A 22,071-nucleotide genomic window follows, 5' to 3' on the forward strand; every position below is an offset into this window, starting at 1 on the left:
TGTAATTTAATTGTTATCCATGGTATGAAAATCAAGGTTATTAATGTAATCTCGAACAATATGTGGTTGACATACCAGAGAATCGTGTTCAAGTAATAACCTAAAGAGTCTATAGTATATGGATAAAGTTGGGTGCATACAAGAGAATCGTGTTCAAGTAATAACCTAAAGAGTCTATAGTATATGGATAAAGTTGGGTGCTTTATCCTGGTATCACTATTGATACGGCTCACTTTGTACACGTTACAAATGATTTTATCCAAATCGTTCATGTGGAGATATGTAAGTGGGGGTATCATATACAATGAGTTTGTATAAGACAGAACCAAAAAATATTTAAAATTTCTTTATAAATCCGTTAATTGAGAAGATTAATATTTCACATAATGATCATATGCGACTTGATCTTAATCCTGAGTGAGTTATGAACTTCTGCCTGTGAGAGCTTGTCCTTTAATTTACATGGGTGAGAATGACTCTTTTAGCCGATTCAATATACCTACCATTTTAGGGACATACCTGTAAAGATCGGGCTGACTCGATGACTCTAAAAAGACGGGTAAATTTTTCAACAAAATAAAACAACCAAAACTTAAAACATATCAAACAAAAATAAAGTTTATACAAAGTATTTTAAAACACAACATAACAGTTAAAACACAAGTTAAGGGACGACACAAAAGGGTAGAAGGACGATGGGTGAGGTTTGTCTATGGCACCAGCTCCAGAGTCCGCTCCCGACCTTGACCAGCTTCTTATTTCCTGAAAAAATGGAGAATAAAGAATGAGTACAAGACTCAGTAAGCAGCCTACTTGTAGGCTCTTAATCGTGTCCTTGATATGCTAGGGTACCACACTTTTTGTTTTTCTTGTTCTTATTCTTGTTCTTGTTGTAAGTTCTTGTTATGTTTCTTAATTCGTTCTCCAAGACACTCCCCTTATGATTTACGGTACTAGACATAAACTTGTCAACCTGTGTTTGAGGCTTCATACATTCCAAGCGACACAGTCTTAATACCTACGCTCAAGGCTTCTTACGTTCCAAGCAACGTAGTCTAAGTCATACACATGACGTACCATGGGAGGTCTTAGGAGATTCTTAATTCATGGCTAGGGTAACTTACTCTCTTCTTGCTCCATTGTGGCCATAGGTTCTCCCCATGATATACCATAAAGGTCACGTGATCGATACATGCATGAACATGGCATAGACCATAAAGGTCACGTGATCGATGCATGCATGAACATGGCATAGACCATAAAGGTCGCATAATATAACATAGACCATATAGGTCTCGTGATCGGTGCATACATGAACATGGCATCCTGCAAATCATAACATGGCGTAGGGCATCTCATCTAGGTGAGGGGAATGAGGCCAAACGTGACATCCTGCAAAGCAAACATGGTGCAGGGCATCCCACCTAGAGGAGGAAAAAAGCCTCCTTAGAAAGCACCGCATGGTGGGAGTTATGGGCCACAATTAGACATGCTTAGAGTAATACCAAGCATTCTTGAATTTTGAGTATTGTGGACTTTGGTCCCTTATGTTTGAGTGGTACCTAACATTCTTCTTGTCTTGGTGGTTGTATAACTTGTTCTTGGTTCTTAATCTTATAAGTTTCTAAGATTCTTATTTTCTTTAGGCGAAGTCGTTATATACATTCGTGATCATATGAACCCATCGTAATAACTAGCATGAATTATTTTAGAAGGTCATAAGTTCATAATGGGCTCCTTAGAGGATTCTAGAAGGGTCTTGAATCTTGACATGTTTTCTTTAGGCGTTTCTTTAAGTTCCATCTTGGCTTATATTCCAAACTTGCTCCAACCAACTTGAAATCTTGAGCTTATTCTCATGTCATATAAAATAAACCTTATAGGACATGGTTGGTGATTTGGAGCATATTTAGACCTTGAGCTAGGATATGACTTCTTGTTTCGTTTTCAGGAACTAATCGTTAGAGGTTGTCATGTCATATATCGTGTTTTAGTCCTGAAAACACTTTCAAAGTAACCCTTAGTTTTCTCCCCATGAGTGCATAGGTGACATTATCACAAACGTGGCATCCTGCTAGCATATCGTGTTGCAGAGCATCTCATTTAGGTGAGGAAAATAATAAGTCCATCATGACAACCTACTCGTAGTACATATAGCAGGGCATCTCACCTAAAGAGGAATAGGAATCTCGTGGTACACTTCGTGATGGGAGATAATGGTTACTCCGAGCATGGATCCTAGCAACTTGTTAAGCATACCATCTACATTAACCTAGGTGTTTCCTTGTACTCTTGGGGATCCTAGGTTTATGCATAACGTCTTGGGTCAAGGTTGGAACCTAAAGGTTCTTCTTAGGAATAGTCCAACGGAACCTTGTACACTTAGAATCTTATTAGCAACCAAGGATACCTATGGGGGAATCTCTTATTTCATGGGTACCTCGTTAGTCATCCTAGGAGGTAAAGTAATGTGGATCGTGATGTACATTTTTTCCAATATCTTGGTTTCGCTATCTAACGTTTCCCAATGATTCCCAAACTTCATTACCTTATACAACATCATGAGATAAAGATTCATACAACATTTCATAATGTTGGGAGGTCATTTAGGACTTAACCCGTAGGTAGTCTTCCTTATGGGCATTATGGTCATTTTACCCCTAAGTCTTGGTTTTGGTACTTAACGAGTTCCAGTGACTTTCAAACTTCACCACCTCATCAATCATCATACAATAAGATCTACTGTAGAGTTTCATAGTATTTGGAGGTCATCTAGCTCATGAACCGTAGGTAGAGATCCTTAAGGGCATTATGGTCATTTTGCCCCGTTTCTTGGTTTACCTATTTATACTTATCCATTGACCACTAAATTTCACATATAACCTAAACATGCTATAATATGCTCATCATTAAAGTTTCATAGGCATCCGGGCTCATTTAGTGGGTTACTTTAATGTTCCTTAACTTACGGTTCTTTAAGTTTTTTTTTTCATAGATCCTTGTGTAATACTTGGTTTATGGTTCATATGAAAATCCAAGCGATTCCTACAAGTATTTCTTAAGAAAAGTCCAAGGTGGCTACGTACCTCATCGTTGATGTTCAGGACCTCCGTTCTTGAGCTTCCGGTATTTGAATTACTTCACTTTTTCTTCTATAGACTCCTTATTGTGTCTAGTTTCTAGAACCATAAGGTTTATTATGAGAACTAGCCTAGAAGGGGGTTAAAATTGAAAAACACCGAGGGAAGACCAAATTTTGGGCTTACTTGGCCGGTTCAACTGAACCGGCCACGTCATCGTCTTCTTCCTCTGGAAAGGAAGAAGACGCGCGTCCTTTGCGCCGCCGTCTGGAAGTGGCCTTCCACAGCCCCCATCTCTTCGTTTATCCCCTCGATTTCTTCATGAAACTTAACGATGATATTACAAGGAAGAGCTTGGGATTGATTTCATACCTTTTCGTGGATTATAGCCTAAGATATTAGCCTATTACAAGGAAGAGCTTGAGATTGATTTCATACATTTTCTTGGATCATAGCCTAAGATATTAGCCTCCAAAGTTCGTCCAAAATCATTTTCCTCGCCAGAGCTAAAATAGGGGATTTCTTATCGGGTAGCCGATTCTAGGGGTTTTCAAGGCCCGATTTCTTCATGGAACCTCTTAAATATCCTTTCATCAAGCTATAGGAATTGATTTGGAGGAATGTCTTTGAGTGTGGAACCTTAATTTTCAGAAATCGTTATCGGTATGCAACTCACTCGAAACGCCGGATTTCCGATATCATGGGTATCTTGTTCTACGACGTTTCAGCTCTCAATTCCTTCATATAACTTGTGGGTAATCTTGTTTGGAAACTATTGGAATAAGTTTAAGGAGGAATGGTGGAGAATTGCTCTCAAATTTGGAAGAAACCCGAGAGTAGGAGACCCACAAACTAAACTCTCATAACTCTCGAATGGGTGCTCGACCTTGCTCGAGTCTTATTCCATATTGTTTCCCATACTCCAGACTTTATAGGCGAGCTTAAACCGACATTGAAAGCTCCAGAATCGTCGTGAATTGGCAGTTAGATTTTCTGGAAAATCCGCCAGAAATATCTACTCCAGTCAGAGCCTCACCGACTTTGGTTTTGCATAATAGCCGTTTGATGTGATGATCTGTCCATCTTCTAGATCATATCCAAATTTGGGGAAGATCCAACGGCTGGGATTTGAGTTTCGTGAGATATTTCTCAGATGGTCACTGTAGATGCTCTGTTTCTGATCAGAGGGCCATTTTCGTAATTATACATTCTTCCAGGGGTATTTGGGTCATTTCCCGCCTTCCGAATATTTTAATATTATATTTCCTGAAAAATCCATAATTTTTCTAAAAATCCTTTATCTCATGTTGGTCATTTTTTCTTGAGCATCTCTAAATTCTTTCTAGATAAGCAACTAAAAATCCGGGAAGGTCCTTAATAATTAGTAAAATGACCTTTTTGCCCTTTTCACTTACTTTTACTTTCCAATCCTTTTTCCATAGGTCTTAAACACCTTAACATTACTTGTTAGGGTATAAAAATGACTTGCTTGAGATCATCATCCTTCCTTAATCCTTTAATTCCTCCCCTTTTGATCATTTGGGTCTTACATGGGCGGCTTATTCTTGTTAGATCTAATTCCTTTCATTTTTGGGTGTTACAATACCATACTTTGAGACAAGTGATTTTGTTGCTTTATTATAGTCATACAAGTCATTTTAAGCGTATGCCTACCATAATATGCCTACGATTTTAAGCGTGTTTAGTTTCGAACAATATTATGTTTGGCGTCCTCTTGAAATTTTCTTAACAAACATGTGGGTAAAGACAAAATATGCTAAAAACAACTCAATTTGATTCCTATTTTCAATTTGTATTAAATACATAAAAAGTTCCAAATCTAAAAGGAAATATCATTGTCTCTCACTAGTTTTCAAACGATATACATAAAAAAAGAAAAGAAAGCAAAGGCTTCATGAGTACGATCAAATCAAGTTTCTTGGCCGCTACAATTTTGATGTTACTATTGTTAGCTCCTACCGTCGATGCTCAATCTAGTGCCGATGTTGTTTTTTCTTTGAAAAGATATGGTAACATAGTGTCTGGTACTGACATCATGAAGGTAAATATATAATATGAACATCAATATTATCACTAGTTGAGCTGATCAATTGTTTGCTATAAGTTTTTGTTAGTTGTGAAATGTCGGCTTTAGCAAATGCATGGAGGGATGCATGCACGTCCAATCGTTCTAGTGCAATTTTTATTCCAGGAGGGATATTTAGAGTAAAGCAAGGGAAGTTTGAAGGACCTTGTAATAGCCCAATTGACTTTCAACTTCGAGGAACATTGCAGGCACTAAAAAGTCTTCCCGGAGATAATTGGATCACTTTTGCACGTGTTGATAGATTGACATTATCAGGTGAAGGAGTTTTTGATGGCCAAGGAAAGGCAGCTTGGAAAAGGAACAATTGCCACAAATGCATAAATTGTGCCCAACTCCCGGTTGTAAGTAATATTCCTTTAGCTTTCCTTCTCAATCTCATGCATCTTGTTGTTTTTGAAAGAGCCTCTTACATGTCTTCTCTAATGTTCTGACATTTACGATTTGGTCAATGTTCTTCATTTTCTAGAGGATAATCTTTAAACAATCCAGGGAAAAAGTAAATTTTTTTTGAGTTTTCAATTTTATTGGGTTCTATTCAAATTTTTAGCATCATTACCGACTCTCACAAAATATTATTTGATTATACAAAATGTTTAGAGTTTGAGGTTCAACTTCATCACCAATTCAACCGTTAAGAGAATAACATCACTTGATAGCAAGAACTTCTATATCAATGTCATCGGCTGCAACAACCTCACATTCCATAATATCAATATAATGGCACCAGAAAACAATCCCAACACTGATGGAATACACATCGGTCGATCAAATAAGATCACAATCACAAAGTCCAAAATTGCAATTGGAGATGATTGCATTTCTCTTGGAGATTGAAGCAAACTAATTGAAGTCACCAATGTGACGTGCGGACCAGGACATGGAATAAACATCGGAAGTCTTGGAAGATACACTAACGAAGAACCTGTTGAAGGTGTCATCGTAAAGAACTGCACGTTAAATAACACCACTAATGGTGTTAGGATCAAAACGTGGCCAGCTTCTGCGGCTAGCGGCACCGCCACCAATATGCACTTTTTGGACATTATAATGGTCAATGTTAGCAACCCTATTCTAATAGACCAAGAGTATTGTCCGTGGAATCAGTGCAATCGGTAGGTATGGATCGCATTCTCAAACCTTTGATTCATTTTTTCATTATAAGTTCACAAATAAACCATTTGTTGTCTCATTTTAATTTTCAGATTCCTTACAAAATTAAGATGAGTATAGTGAGCTTCAAGAACATTAGAGGAAGTTCTGCAACTCCGCTGGCAATCAAACTTATTTGCAGCCGTCACTTACTATGTGACGATGTAAAAGTAAGCAACATTGACCTCACTTACAATGGAATAAAAGGTCCTATTTCCTCCCAATGCACGAATGTGAAACCTATCATTTCATTAAGACAGAACCCCAAGATATGCTCCTCTCTTATGTTGTCCCATGAATTGTTCATTGCCATACAACTTCAAAATAATAGACAGCCTTAATTAAAAAAGTAGACTGCCTCTATCCATTTGACTCTCATTCTTTTGAGTTTCTTTTGTTGTACTTTTCGAAATAAATAAGATGGTCGAATGTTTGAAGGAGACTTTGTGTCGTGAACAACCTAATGTTTTTAGTACCTCGACCTTATATAATAAACTGGTTCCAGTCTTATTTTTCGTTCTAGATTTGAATTTGAAATAAGACAATGTAACTGTAACAACCATTATTAAAAAAAACTAATCCATAACTCAAGGAAAGAATCTTTAACCAACAAAAATATCTAACTCCTCTTTCCGTTTACCCTAAACAAATTAATTACCATTAAAAATCTTTTAGACAGAATCGATAAGTTAGATCGAATCTCCTAACTATATCCGTCCCATATGGCACACATCCATCATTATCGTTAAAGAAGAATTGACATTAGAGGTGACTAATCTAGCAAGTCGTGTCCTTAAATCTATCTTTTTCGTCAATCATGTAATTTTCGTTGCAACTTTTGGATATGACTTCAAAAAATTTAGGTTTCAGATTAGAAAATTAAGTGACAAGTATTAATATGTATTTTAGGAATTTACATTTAATATTGAATTATCTACCTATTTATCCCGACCAAGTTTAGTTTTAGGAAAAATGTCGATAGTCCTAGAAAAATTAAATATCAAAAGTAGCTAAATGTTCTAGGAGTTTAATGCACAGGAACTCATCAAAATTGGCCCAAATCCGTGCTAAATAAGGCCAACAAACAACATAAATCACAAAAGAGAGAAAATAAAAACAAAACTTGGTCTCAATCCATGATGCTATGTTTTGTGTTTTCAAGTCTTAAGATATTTGTTGTTCGTGAGTTTAGCTGGGTCGAGTTGAGATATCTTTGAGGCCTAAGTAAGTTAATTGGATCATAAATTTATTCAACTCAAACAACCCTTATTACATAATTAAATCTTTTGATTTTTATGTTTAGAATAATATCTTAAAAAAAAAAAAAAGAAAAGGGAACTAAGCCATTTGGAAATGGCAAATGGTACCCATGCTAGATTTGGACCACGAACAATATTATGTTTGGCTACCTCTTGAAATTGTCTTAACAAACATGTGGGTAAAGCAAAATATGCTAAAAACAACTCATGTTGATCCGTAAGAATAATTTTCCTTCTTAGAAACACTTCATGAGGAGTAAATAATATGGTCATATTGCAAAAGATGTCGAAAAATGCTGGAGCCATTGGGTGTCAAATTCATACTAAAAAATTTGGTTCAAATCCTGTTCATGGGACATTACACTAATCGGTTTAAGGGGTTCTTGTTTTGTTTTGTTTTTTTTTTTTTTTTTTTTTTTTTTTTTGAGATGTAATCCTGTTCATGTCTCCTAAGATGTAATCCGTTTGGAAAAATCTCTCCAGATGTAATTTCATTCTCCAAAGAAAGGGGGAGAGATTGGTCTGTTATGACTCGGAGAATGTTTGCAAATAATATATTTACATATTTAATATTATTATGATATAATACCTCATCTAAACTATATTTAAATATTATAAGATATCCTAATATATATTTAATTAATTTGAACTTGATTCAAATTTCAAATATATTTTTATTTAATGTATAATAATTTAATATTTAATGGTATCATATATAATAAATATATTTGTCTTTTTAAATATATTTAATATATTAAATATTAATTTGAAACCTTCAAATTAAATATATTTTCTCAATTTATTTAATATCTAATATATAAATATTAGTTTGACACTTCAAATTAAATTTATTTTCCCCTTTATATTTAATATATCTAATTATTTTAAATATCAATTTGAACACTTCAAATATTCTTTCAAATAAATTGAACCTTTAACGTTGTTATGAGCTAGCAAGAAAACCTTATGGACCTACCGATTATAAGCTCCAGTGATACAAAATTAATTAATTAAACTCTTTAATTAATCAATTTCCATTCATTAACTATAGGTCACTCCACTATAGACCTAGAGTTGCACTCTTATGTACTGTAGGACAAGTTATTTCCATTGATAAAATCATTACAAGCAAGTCGATCCTTCACGAGTTGTTCATAATTGTAGCTGGGTCAAAAGTCCGTTTTACCCCTGTAATTACATTTTTCAACTTAAGTACCACTAATTCTCTAATAAACAATTTGTTTATGATCCAATCATAAACCAAGTCCCTCTTGGGCCAGAGAGAGGGTGGGGCCCCATTGTTCAAGTCCCGAAATCAGTACTTAAGAGAACAACTCATCTAGTTTCCTCATCTGGAAAAGAGTGAATTTCATCTCATGATATTATGTTTCAAACTCCCTGATTGGTCAAGTCCCTAAAATTGTAGGCACATTGAATCGGCCTAAAGAGCCATTCTCACCCATGTAAATTAAAGAACAAGCCCTCACTGGCAGGAGTTCATAACTCACTCAGGATTAAGATCGACTCGCATATGATCATTGTGTGAAATATTAATCTTCTCAATTAACGGATTTATAAAGAGAAATTAAACATTTATTTGTCCAGTCTTATACAAACTCATTGTATAGGGTAGCCCCACTTACATGTCTCCATATGAACGATTTGAATCAAATCATTTGTAACCATTACAAAGTGGGTCGTATCAATAGTGTTACCAAGATAAGGCATCCAACTTTATCCATATACTATAGACTTTTTAGGTTATTACTTGAACACGATCCTCTTGTATGTCAACCAAATACGGTTCAAGATTACATTAATAACCTTGGATTTTCATACCATGGATAACAATTAAATTACAAATAAACTAATAAAAATTATTGTTAAAAACTAAATAATTAATTACGAGGCTTTAGGGCATAAATTCCAACAAATATGACATGTATTAAGTGACAACTATATGTACGTAGTCTAGAAAAACTGATATGAACCAAGAGACATCAATCATACAATATACTTCAATGAAGATATGAAGAGAAGGTTGTCAAAATTATCAAAAGATTTTTCAATTCATGCTACATTGAAGAAGAATGAAGTTTGATTGTTGTAAATTTTGGGTGGGTTGCAATTTAGAGTAATTTAGAGTTATTGTATGATTGATGTCTCTTGGTTCATATCATTCTATGCAACTCTATGTAGTTTAGGTTGCATGTAGAATCATTCAAGCTCGACATGATCAATCTTGCTTGTGGAGTGATTCGAATCTCAATCAAGTGTTCTTGTCTTGAGATATTTGATCAACAAGAATCATTGAAGCTAGACATGATCAATCTTGCTTGTGGAGTGATTCAAATCTCAAAAAAAGTGTTCTTGACTTGAGATATTCGATCAACAAGGTAATCCGAATCTTACTCCCCTTGTAGTTGATTCCTTATCATATCATTTGGTATCAGAGCTTCAGGCTCAAGATTGGATATATGTTTCCTTTGCGTTTATTTTCAATTTGTTTTTATCTTTATAGTTTTTAATCGACCCAAAATAAAAAAATCCAATCTGGGCTCTACTAAAAAAATTTGAGAGGTGAGAATGAGAGCTTCATTTGTGTAAATGAGTGCAAACAGAGTGGCCTAAAATTTCTTGAGTGTATACACGTGAGAGAGTGTTGCGAGGTCGTCTATATTTCCATATCTTTTTTTTTTTTTTTTTTTTTTGCAGCAAAGTTGCACAAATAGATTCGAGGACGAATCCTCTTGAAGAAGTGGAGAATGATATGAACCGAGAGACATCAATCATACAATATACTTCAATGAAGATGTGAAGAAAATGTTGTCAAAATTATCAAGCAATTCATGCCACATTGAAGAGGAATGAAGTTTGATTGTTATTTAAGACTTTTAATTTACTTTAGGTTACAATTACATAATGGTTAATTATCGCCATTAAGTATGAATGTTACAACTCTTGGAATGTCTTTAATAGTTTCATTTTGAGGCTATATAAAGCCATGTATGTTGTATTTGTAAGTAGACTTGGGAAATATAGAAAGAAGCATTTGTGCTTTTCTTTAGCCAATGGCTAAGTTTCTTTGCAATTCTATGTAGTTTAGATTGCATGTAGAATCATTCAAGCTCGACATGATCAATCTTGCTTGTGGAGTGATTCGAATCTCAAATAAGTGTTTGAGATATTTGATCAACAAGAGTCATTCAAGCTAGACATGATCGATCTTGCTTGTGGAGTGATTCGAATCTCAATCAAGTGTTCTTGCCTTAGGTTGTCAAAATTATCAAAAGATGTTTCAATTCATGCTACATTGAAGTATATTGTATGATTGATGTCTCTTGGTTCATATCAAAAACACCTCAAGTCGACAATTCCTCTGTGACTTCTAAGCTCCCGAGAACCCTATCGCCACGATCTGTAGCTTCACGGACCTGAAAAAGAAATGTAAATAGGAATGAGTATAAATATATTTAATAAGCAACATACTTATAGGCTCTTATCGCATCCATGTCAGAGTAGGGAACCACCAGCTTACTCTATAGGCTCTAGAGTTTCACAGTCTTGGTACAGACACTTGGGCAGAAGATTTAACCTTCATAGCGGTATCCGACATCTAAGGATGATGCGCTACGACATATAACTTTGTACCAGGTGAGGAACATGGTGAGTGTCAGCCTGCTTGTCGTCAATGGAGGAGTGAACTGGCAAACCCGTCGCACAGGCCATGAGATCATCCAAGGTTGGGGCGTGCTACTTTTCGATACAAGCCAGCTCGAAAAGTTATTGATGATGTTAATATAACACATGAGAAAGCAATTTGAATCTTAGGCACTCTTAGAACATCAATTATAGTAAATAACTAGCATGTTCATAAGTATTAAAACTCAAGGTGTTTTAGTACTAACCTTTTGTAGTTTAAATTCCTTTTTCCTCACGAATCGGTTTCGAACCACCACTAGTGTCTTCTCCACTATTCTCCGACCTTAGAACGGGATTGTGGAATCCGTTGAGTGACTAAACTTGGGAGGGATTTAGTATATATGAACAGAGAGTTTGTGAGAGTTTTTCTCATGGTTTTTGGAAGGGAGAAGTTCATGTACCTTGATCACTCTATTTATAGAGTTATGTTTGCATGTTGATGCAAATTTGAGATCACCAAATTTTGACACTCAATATTCCACTCAAATGTTTGGGATTATGTGGCAAATTTGAGTTCACCAAATTTTGACACTCAAAATAATATTTAAATTTGTCTGTGGGTTTATTTGGCAAGCATGCAAGTTTGGTTAAACCAAATTTTGACATCCCAAAATTCCACTAACTCAAACATGGATTCTTCCATGGAGTGAAGCCAACCTTCTTACTTTCTTCATTTTAATTCAACAATTAATTTGAATAATTAATTTCAAATTAAGTAATATTAAATGATTAATTAAACCATTTAATTAATATTTAATATTAATTCAAATCCCAATCCCAATCAATTTCGACACATATTTGATTAAAATATTTAAATCTTATTTAAATATCTCAGATTCTCTTTTTTATTTAATTCATAAATAAAACAAAAAAAGGGTTAAATACATCGTATATATGTAGCGCATATTCCCTAATTTGAATTCGAACACTTCGAACCCACTCGTCACACAGTTCTATGGTTTAGTTCGATATGAGCTAGTAGAGAGACCTAATGGACCTATAGATCATGAGCTCCAACAATCCAAGATTAACCGGTTAAATTCATTAACCTTGTTAACCAACACTCGTTAACTACTAAGACACTCCACTATAGCCTAGTAGTTGCACTCCCCTCACTATAGATATATTTTTGTCCATTTGATATAACTATGATTAGTAAGTCGATCCTTCACAAGTTGTTCGTAACTAGAGTTGGGTCAATTAACCGTTTTACCCCTGAAGTTACTTCTTGTTTCTTATGTCCCACTGATCCTCTTATGAACAATTGGTTTGTGGTCAAACTAGTAAACCGAATCCCTCTCAGGCCAATGCGAGGGTGGGCCCCTTGTTTAATACCTAGAGTCAGTACCTAAGGGAACTACCTCTCTTCTATCCCTAAAAGTAGGTAGGAGCGAATTCCATCTTGCACCCCACGCCCCAGCCATTCACCTAGTGTTACCCCTGAAATGGGAGACCTATTGAGTCGGCGAACTCGAGTCACTCTCACCCATGCAATTCTAAGGATAATTTCGAATAAACAGAAGTTCATGGTTAGCTCAGGATTAAGATAGAGTTACCTAGGTCATTGAATGAAAAGAAAATCAGTCTCAACAGTAAACGACATTATAAAGTGAGAGTGATTTTCTTCATGGTCCAATCTTATTCAATACTCATTGCGTAGGACGCCACCACTCACATGTCTCCGCATGTACAATTTAGTAATCACATTGTTATGTCATATACAAAAGTGGGCCGCATCCACAGTGTCCCCAAGATAAGGTACTCAGCCTTATCCTTGTACTATAGATTATTTTGACTATATACTTGAACTTGATCCACTCTTATGTTTCTACATATAGTTCAAGTAATCATACTATAGCTAGAGTATTCTTAGTTTATTCGATTTAGATTAACGATAGTAAAATACAATTTATTCAATAACAATCTTTACTGAATAAACATCAATGATAACTTTATTGAAAATATAATATGTTTTTATTTACAAACTATGAGTTTTAGGACATAAAACCCAACAACCTGCATGATCAACATCCTCCCATAGGAAATCCTCACATAGGAAGAATCTTATGTGCAGGTTAACCTCTAACTACTTGCGTGTTCAATGTTCTACCATAGGATGGACCCACCATGCAGAATAGTCAATCTACCACTGAGTATCACAATCCTAACCAATGTAACACCTCGCTTGATGGTATCGTACAAGAGTGGAAAGGTGAGTGGAAACTAGTTGAACGCCATACCAGCTACTATCGGTTTAGAAATCTTTCTTCTACATCCTGAGGTACTTAGGTGGCCTTCTAGGTCTCAAGGGTGGTTAGGCGGTCTTGGTAGGGACTCAAGTCTCCACTCTCATAATTCCTGACTCCTTGAGTCTTTCATGGTTCAGAGTTGTAGGTTCTCACCATCTAATCATCCCTCATGATTCCACTTTACGACAACCATGTTTATGCACTCTACATATATATCAAATTTTGTGTCATGTGCTGACCATGGAACCCTTCACAATCTTTCACGAACTTTTTCCAAATTCTGGTGCATAACATGTGCTATCCAACTAATCCATAGAGATTATATTCTTCTTGAGACCAGAAATATATCTAAACTTCTTTAATGTCCTGATTTCTTACTCGAGTTTGTTTGCAGACATCTCCATTGATTTCAATCATCAAGGTTTTTCTTGTCGGCAAGATACACCTTAAAAAAAAATTCGGATTTGAAATTTTGAAACAATTTCTTACTTAGAGTAGAATGGAATAATGCGCCTAAATCCAAAATCCAAGATTCAATCGAGCTGTCCACAATAAGAATTATTGCAACACGTTACGTTTAGCATGTTTGGAGATTTTTTTCGGTTCTTTGATTTTCATCGTCCTTGTTTGTTTGGGCTCTTTCATTTACTTTTTCCCCTTTGATCAACACTAAGAGCATTGCCTTACGAATCTCCAATTTTCCGTTTTCAAATACTTTCGCTGAGAACTAAATCTCAAATTTAATTAAACTTCAACTTATTAGATATTTGGGAACGGTTGTTTGCGACAACAACAGTATCCCACAACTGTAAAGAGGACATCAAAATCAGTTCTTTAATTTAATCTTCAAAATTAATTTCCACCGAACTCAGTTGACTTAAAATCATATTGAATTCATTTATATGATCCACAACAGATCTACCTTCAGACATTTGTAGATTGAAAAATCTTCGAATCAAATACACCTTGTTCATACTCAACGGTTTTTCGTACCTATTTAATAGCGCCTTCAATAGAACTTACATTATCTTCTCCTTGATAATGTGAAACGCCACATTTTTTGACAGTGTCAACCAAATCAACCCTAAGGCCTGCCGATCCTTGAGCTTTCGCTGCTCTGTGGTTATGATATTTGGTTTCACCCCAATAGAGATTCATGGAGATCTTTCTGGTACAGAAAATCTTCCATCTACATCTTCTAGAAACCAAAATTGGATCAATTGAACTTCTCTCAATTCCAATCTTTGAGCTTTCCATCTTCACATATGTTATAACCAAGATCAAATTTGAGTCATACATACTTATGCGTCTGTCATGTTTTCATTATGTTTTCAGGCATCTTCGCTACGAGAGAAGCATCAAGGTCTTGCATGGCCAACAAATCAGTAACTTTGCGCCAAACACCAAAATTATTGATTCCATCAAATTTTTCTACTTCAAGATTAAAACTCAAAATTCTCGATCCACATCCTGATTTAATATCAGATGACTCTGCCATTTGTAACAAGTAATCTGGATGAAAGTAGAAAAATACAATTCTTGAAAATTGATTTTCAAGAAAATAAGCACGATTGTGAGCATGTTTTGTAGTTGATGGGGTCAAAACTTTTAGAATACCCCAAATACCACAACCAGGCTTTGATACCACTTGTACAAAAATGATACAATCTTCAAAGCTCTAATACCATTTGTTATGCGCCGAAATGCTACAACCACAAAACTATGATATCAATTGTTGTACCAATAGTGGAAGCAAGATCAAATGTACTCACAACACCAACTAATGAAATTTTAACAAAAAGACAAAGATTTATGTGGTTCAGAGACAAGAAATTCCCCTACATCCACGTATAGCCACCAATCACTAATAATCAAAGTGTTTACAAGTATACTAATAATCAAAGTGTTTACAAGTGAATACTTCACTCTCACGCTACAAAGTCTCTTACAAAAAAGTTTATCCAAAATGTCACTCAAAATACAATGTGACACACAAACTCAATCAAATTCCGATATCCTCAATCTCCTAGACAAACCCTTTATATAGGGATAATTGAGGTAGAATATGAATGTTATATATATACTAAATGAGGATTGAGGATTAATAACCAAAATAAATAAGATATTAATTAAAATGGTTAAAGATTAAATAACCAAATTAATATTTTTATTTAACCAAAACGAGTTAATAACTAAATTAAATAAAAAAATTTATGACAATTTACAACAAGTTCATAATTTGCTTAATCGGTGGAGATGATTACCAATTTAACCTTAAGAGTCAACTTTTTTGAGAACAACGGTAACGACCCTAATTTTCTTTAACCTAATTAGTGACGTCACTTATGCATACATAACTTATTAAGCTGCATAACTTATTAAGCGTAAGCTCATCATAAATAACCTTCTATTTCGTAATCGAACCAAAACATCCTTGTCTCTAAAAATAAACTTTCAAATAACTGAATTTAAAAATGAATCCGCTCCCAAACAACCTTATCTCCAAAAATAAACTTTCAGATAACTGAATTTAAGAATGAATCTAGACTTTCAAATAACTGAATTTGAAACAACCCTAACTCTAAAAATAAACTTTCAAATAAATGAATTTAAAAATGAATTCGCTCCAAAAATAAACTTTCAAATAAATGAATTTAAAAATGAATCCGCTCCAAAACAACCTTATCTCCAAAAATAAACTATCAGATAACTGAATTTAAGAATGAATTAGAATTTCAAATAACTGAATTTAAAAATAAATCAATGTAACTTAAAACAATCGAATGGTAAACTCCTAAAAATATCCCATCTCCAAGGTTCTCAGCTGTAAACTCCTAAAAATATCCCATCTCCAAGGTTCTCAGCTTCCGTACATTGGCTTACCTCCTAAAAATATCTCATCTCCACGTTCAAATAACTGAATTTAAAAATGAATCTAAATAAAGCTCTTACCTCCTAAAAATATCCCATCTCCACCTTCAAATAACTGAATTTAAAAATGAATCTAAATAAAGCGAAATGAATTTAAAAATAAATCTAAATAAAGCAATACTGTAACGTAAAACAGTCCAAGGGTAAACTCCTAAAAATATCCCATCTCCAATTTACATGTGTTCTCAGCTTCAAGCTTGGTCAACCGTACATTGTTGCCATGCCTTTACCCGAAAAAAAAAAATGTAGGGTCTTTACCTAAAAATGTAGGTAACACGTGGGTTGAGGCTTGAGTATTTTATGAAATACTCAGTAAGTCACCCACTATTGGGGTTAGGAATGCAAACACATGCATCATATGAGCGGGACCTTGACTTTTCATAAACTTTTCATAGCCTTGGGAGCTTTCCTATTCTGGGTAGGGTTGGGTGTGTGGTACTCCTTCACACAGCTTTCCTATTCTGGGTAGGGTTGGGTGTGTGGTACTCCTTCACACACGACCCATGTACGTGTACATGGACCCACCAGGCGACCTCGTAAACATACCCCCTGGACCTGACTTGGTCGAGCACAACGTGTTACACGTAGCCGAACACCACAGAATAGAAAAGGGCCCGCATGATATCATGACAAACATAAATATCGTATTTCATTCTTTCGTAACATAAAGGGGAAGAATCTCGATGCACGTGACATACATCATGAGGTCCCTTAACATATCTAACATGACATTACATAAGTAGTGCTAACATCGCATATATGTTTCTTACATTACATGGCGTCTCACATGACCCACATTACATGGCATACTACATAACACGATTGTGAGCACGTTTCATGGTTGATGGGGGTCAAAACTTTTAGAATTCCCGAAATACGACAACCACGCTTTGATACCAGTTGTTGTGTGCCGAAATGCTCCACAAAACTATGATACCAATTGTTGTACCAATAGTGGAGGCAAGATCGAAAATGGTTTTAATCTTATATTATAATAAAGTTAATACAACCTTCAAAGCTCTGATACCACTTGTTGTGTGCCGAAATGCTACAACCACAAAACTATGATACCAATTGTTGTACCAATAGTGGAAGCAAGATCGAAAAATGGCTTTAATCTTATATTATAATAAAGTTAATTGTAGCTTTTGTTGGGGTTCAAGTTGTTACAAGAATTCAACATATAAACAGGTACCTACGACATATAACGTTCATGTTGTAAATGGACATTTGGGGAACGATCCTCTTTTGTTGACGGAAAGAAATATTCTCTATTCTATTCAATGTACTAGCTCACAATCATGGAGAATACGTACTAAAGGGCAATAATGCTCTAAACGGGTGCTCTAACCAACTGAGCTACAAGAGCTACTTGAAACAAAAAACATACCAATTCTTAAATCACCAAACGAATAAACACCCAAGCTAGTGTATCATAAAATACAAACCAAAAGACATATTTATATGAATGAGAAAAATAAGCAAAATACTAATTTGTCTTTTTAATGTAAACCCAAATCAAATAAAATTGTATTACGAAATAGATATGTTATGAAACTCTTGAAATTCGATCTAATATTACTGTTGAAGAACAAGATGTTTAGATCTAAATTATCCAAGAAACCACAAAACGATAAGCAATCAATCCAAGAGAAAGTTTTTGAACCGATTACCTCAATGATTAAGATAAAGAGTAAAAAGGAAAAAAAAACAAAAAAACTCATTTATAAACTCATGATTCGAATCGCTTCACAGAATAACTCAGTCAAGCCTACTTGCATAACTCTAGCACGTAAATCTAAACACAAGAAATGCAAAAGAACAAGTTCATGGGTAAAGAAGCATACTATTCAACTTTTATTCTAATATCCAAAATCTTTGTACCATACTAATAACATAAATGACTATTTATAACCTTGAAAATAAACCTTTAAAGTAATATATAGTCTATTGAAATGTTGTAAATGTCTTGTCCATCAATACCATAACGTCCATTAATTAATTTTAACTTAGAATTTTAATATAATATTATAAAGTGAAAAAAATACTATAAAACATCTCTAAATTTAAACACCTACCCTACAATCTTATTATCCACCAAGAAGTTTTTGTGGCATAATTAAGACACCTTATTCGTTCATTCTCCCATTCTTCAAGAGGATTCGTCCTCGAATTCAATTGATTTCCTTGTAATGCAAACTTAAAATTATTTTCATTCCGTGGTTTTAATCTTGTCGAGGTCTTCCCTTTTATCTTTAGGTCATGCATGGATGTAAAAGTGAAATGGGAGTGCCGCTTCCTATGCAGCCCATTGGTCTTATTTTTTTCCATGAGTTAGATATTGGCACGAGTTGAAATTAATTATTCAAACTTGCTTTATAATAAGAATTTTAATTTTCGACAAGAATTCAACCGAAAAGGTAGATACACATAGATTGAGTGCTCCCCTTAGAAAGAAAATTCTTTTACTTCCAAGTTTCTGTATTTGTACCTTTGGTATACAAAATATTGTTCCCCTAAAAAACTAGAATCATTTTTCTTTTTAGTCTCTATACCCACGTCAAATATTTCTTTTTATTTTTCATTTTCTTCACTTTTTGTCTCTAATGGCCATTGAGCAACATATAATTTGTATACTGTATTTGCTCGCCTACCTAGAACCTAAAGCTCGGATACGAAATGACCGCTCTAACCAACTAAGCTACAAGAGCCACTTCGAAAAGTATTTGTACCTTTGGTATACAAAATATTGTTCTAAAAAACTAGAATCATTTTTCTTTTTAGTCTCTATACCCACGTCAAATTTAAAGTCCATCAAATATAATATCAATAATATCAATATAATGACACCAGAAAACAGTCCAAACTCTGATGGAATACACATCGGTCCATCAAATAAGATCACAATCACAAAGTCCAAAATTGCAACTGGAGATGATTGCATTTCTCTTGGAGATGGAAGCAAACTAATTGAAGTCACCAACGTGACGTGCAGACCAGGACATGGAATAAGCATCGGAAGTCTTGGAAGATACACTAACGAAGAACTTGTTGAAGGTGTCATCGTAAAGAACTGCACGTTAATTAACACCACTAATGGTGTTAGGATCAAAACGTGGCCAGCTTCTGCTGCTAGCAGCACCGCCACCAATATGCACTTTTTGGACATTATAATGGTCAATGTTAGCAACCTATTCTAATAGACCAAGAGTATTGTCCGTGGAATCAGTGCAATCGGCAGGTATGGATCGCATTCTCGAACCTTTCATTCATTTTTTCATTATAACTTAACAAATAAACCATTTGTTGTCTCATTTTAATTTTTAGATTCCTTCAAAAATTAAGATTAGTACAGTGAGCTTCAAGAACATTAGAGGAAGTTCTGCAACTCTGCTGGCAATCAAACTTATTTGCAGCCGTCACTTACCATGTGACGATGTAAAAGTAAGCAACATTGACCTCACTTACAATGGAATAAAAGGTCCTATTTCTTCCCAATGCACGAATGTGAAACCTATCATTTCAGGAAGACCGAACCCCAAGATATGCTCCTCTCCTTATGTTGTCCAATGGATTGTTCATTGCCATAGAACTTCAAATATAATAGACAACCTTAATTAAAAAAGAAGACCGCCTCTATCCATTTGACTCTCATTCTTTTGAGTTTCTTTTGTTGTACTTTTCGAAATAAATAAGATGGTCGACTGTTTGAAGGAGACTTTGTGTCGTGAACAACCTAATGTTTTTATTACCACCACCTTATATAATAAAATTGTTCCAAGTCTTGTTTTTTTCGTTCTAGTTTTGAATTCGAAATAAGACAATGTAATTGTAACAACCATTATTAAAAAAAAAACTAATCGATTACTCAAGAAAAGAATCTTTAACCAACAAAAATATCTAACTCTTTCAATTAGTTACCCTAAACAAATCAATTTCCATTAGAAATCTTTTAGACAGAATGGATGAGTTAGATTTAATCTCCTAACTACTTCCCATATTGCACAGATCCATCTTTATTGTTAAAGAAGAATTAAAATTTGAGGTGAGTAATCCAACAAGTCGTGTCCTTAAATCTATCTTTTTCATCAATAGTGTAATTTTGGTTGCAACTTTTGGATATGACTTGTTAAAATTTAGCTTTCAGATTAGAAAATTAAGTGACAAGTATTAATATGTATTTTAGGAATTTACATTTAATATCGAATTATCTACCTATTTATCCCGACCAAGTTTAGTTATAGGAAAAATGTCGATAGTCCTAGAAAAATTAAATATCAAAAGTAGCTAAATGTTCTAGGAGTTTAATGTACCAGAACTCATCAAAATTTGCCCAAATCCATGGTAAATAAGGCCAAAAAATAATAGAAATCACAAAAGAGAGAAAATAAAAACAGAATTTGGTCTTGATCGATGATGCTATGTTTCGTGTTTTCAAGTCTTAAGATATTTGTTGTTCGTGAGTTTAGCTGGGTCGAGTTGAGATATTTTTAGACCTAACGCAATTAATTGGATCATAAATTTATTCAACTCAAACAACCCTTACTACATAATTAAATCTTTTGATTTTATTGTTTAGAATAAAATCTTAAGAAAAAGAAAAAAAAAAGGAACTAACCAATTTGGAAATGGCAAATGTTTCCCTGCTAAGATTTGGACCACGATTTCAAATTTGGATTCAGCAACTAGCAACTGATACCCTTGACGTTCCCCTGCATCTACCATGACATACCTACATTACCAACTTATCTTGAATTGCTTATAAGAGTGAAAACTATCCACACAAACCAACACCATTTTTTGTAGCATGCTTTTTCCTTACTCACATGCCTCCTAAGATGTAATCTCATACCTAAAATTTGGACCTTGGGAATCCAAATTTGGCATCTAATGGCCCCCACAATTTCTTGCCTCTTCAATGATATGGTCACATTAGTTACTTGTTTTGAATAATCTCCCTGCTTAGAAACACTTCATGAGGAGTAAATAATGTGGTCATATTGCAAAAGATGTCAAATGCTAGAGCCATTGGGTGTCAAATTCATACTAAAAAATTTGGTTCATATCTTGTTCATGGAACATTACATAAATCGGTTTAAGAGGTTCTTGCTTTTTTTTTTTTTTTTTTTTTTTTCTGGAGATGTAATCCGTTTCATGCCTCCTAAGATGTACTCGGTTTCGAGAAATTTCTCGAGATGTAATTTCATTTTTGAGAGAAAGAGAGAGAGATTGGTGTGTTTGGCTCAACCCGAGAGTCTATTTATAGAGACTCTTCAAGAATTTTTGTCAATAATATATTTACATATTTAATATTACTAGGATATAATACCTTATACAAACTATATTTAAATATTATAAGATATCCTAATATATATTTAATTAATTTAAATCTCATTCAAATTTTAAATATATTTTTATTTAATGTATCATACATTAATTGATTTAATATTTAATTGTATCTCATACAATAAATATATTTTTCTTTTTTTATATATTTAATATATTAAATATTAATTTGAAACCTTCAAATTAAATATATTTTCTCAATTTATTTAATATATCTAATATATTCAATATTAGTTTGACATTTCAAA

The 22,071-nt window shown here is 34.2% G+C and overlaps 2 pseudogenes; both read left to right on the forward strand.

Moving 5' to 3' along the window:
* Nucleotides 1–6,677, forward strand: part of LOC147789906 (exopolygalacturonase-like) — a 37,043-nt pseudogene extending 30,366 nt beyond the window's left edge.
* Nucleotides 6,678–19,320: 12,643 nt separating this feature from the next.
* LOC147789908 (polygalacturonase pseudogene) lies at nt 19,321–19,677 on the forward strand (annotated as a pseudogene).
* The last annotated feature ends 2,394 nt before the right edge of the window (nt 19,678–22,071 follow it).

The sequence above is a fragment of the Cucurbita pepo genome, chromosome 12 (assembly GCF_057944985.1).
Source record: "Cucurbita pepo subsp. pepo isolate OVF chromosome 12, ASM5794498v1, whole genome shotgun sequence".
Classification (NCBI taxonomy): domain Eukaryota; kingdom Viridiplantae; phylum Streptophyta; class Magnoliopsida; order Cucurbitales; family Cucurbitaceae; genus Cucurbita; species Cucurbita pepo.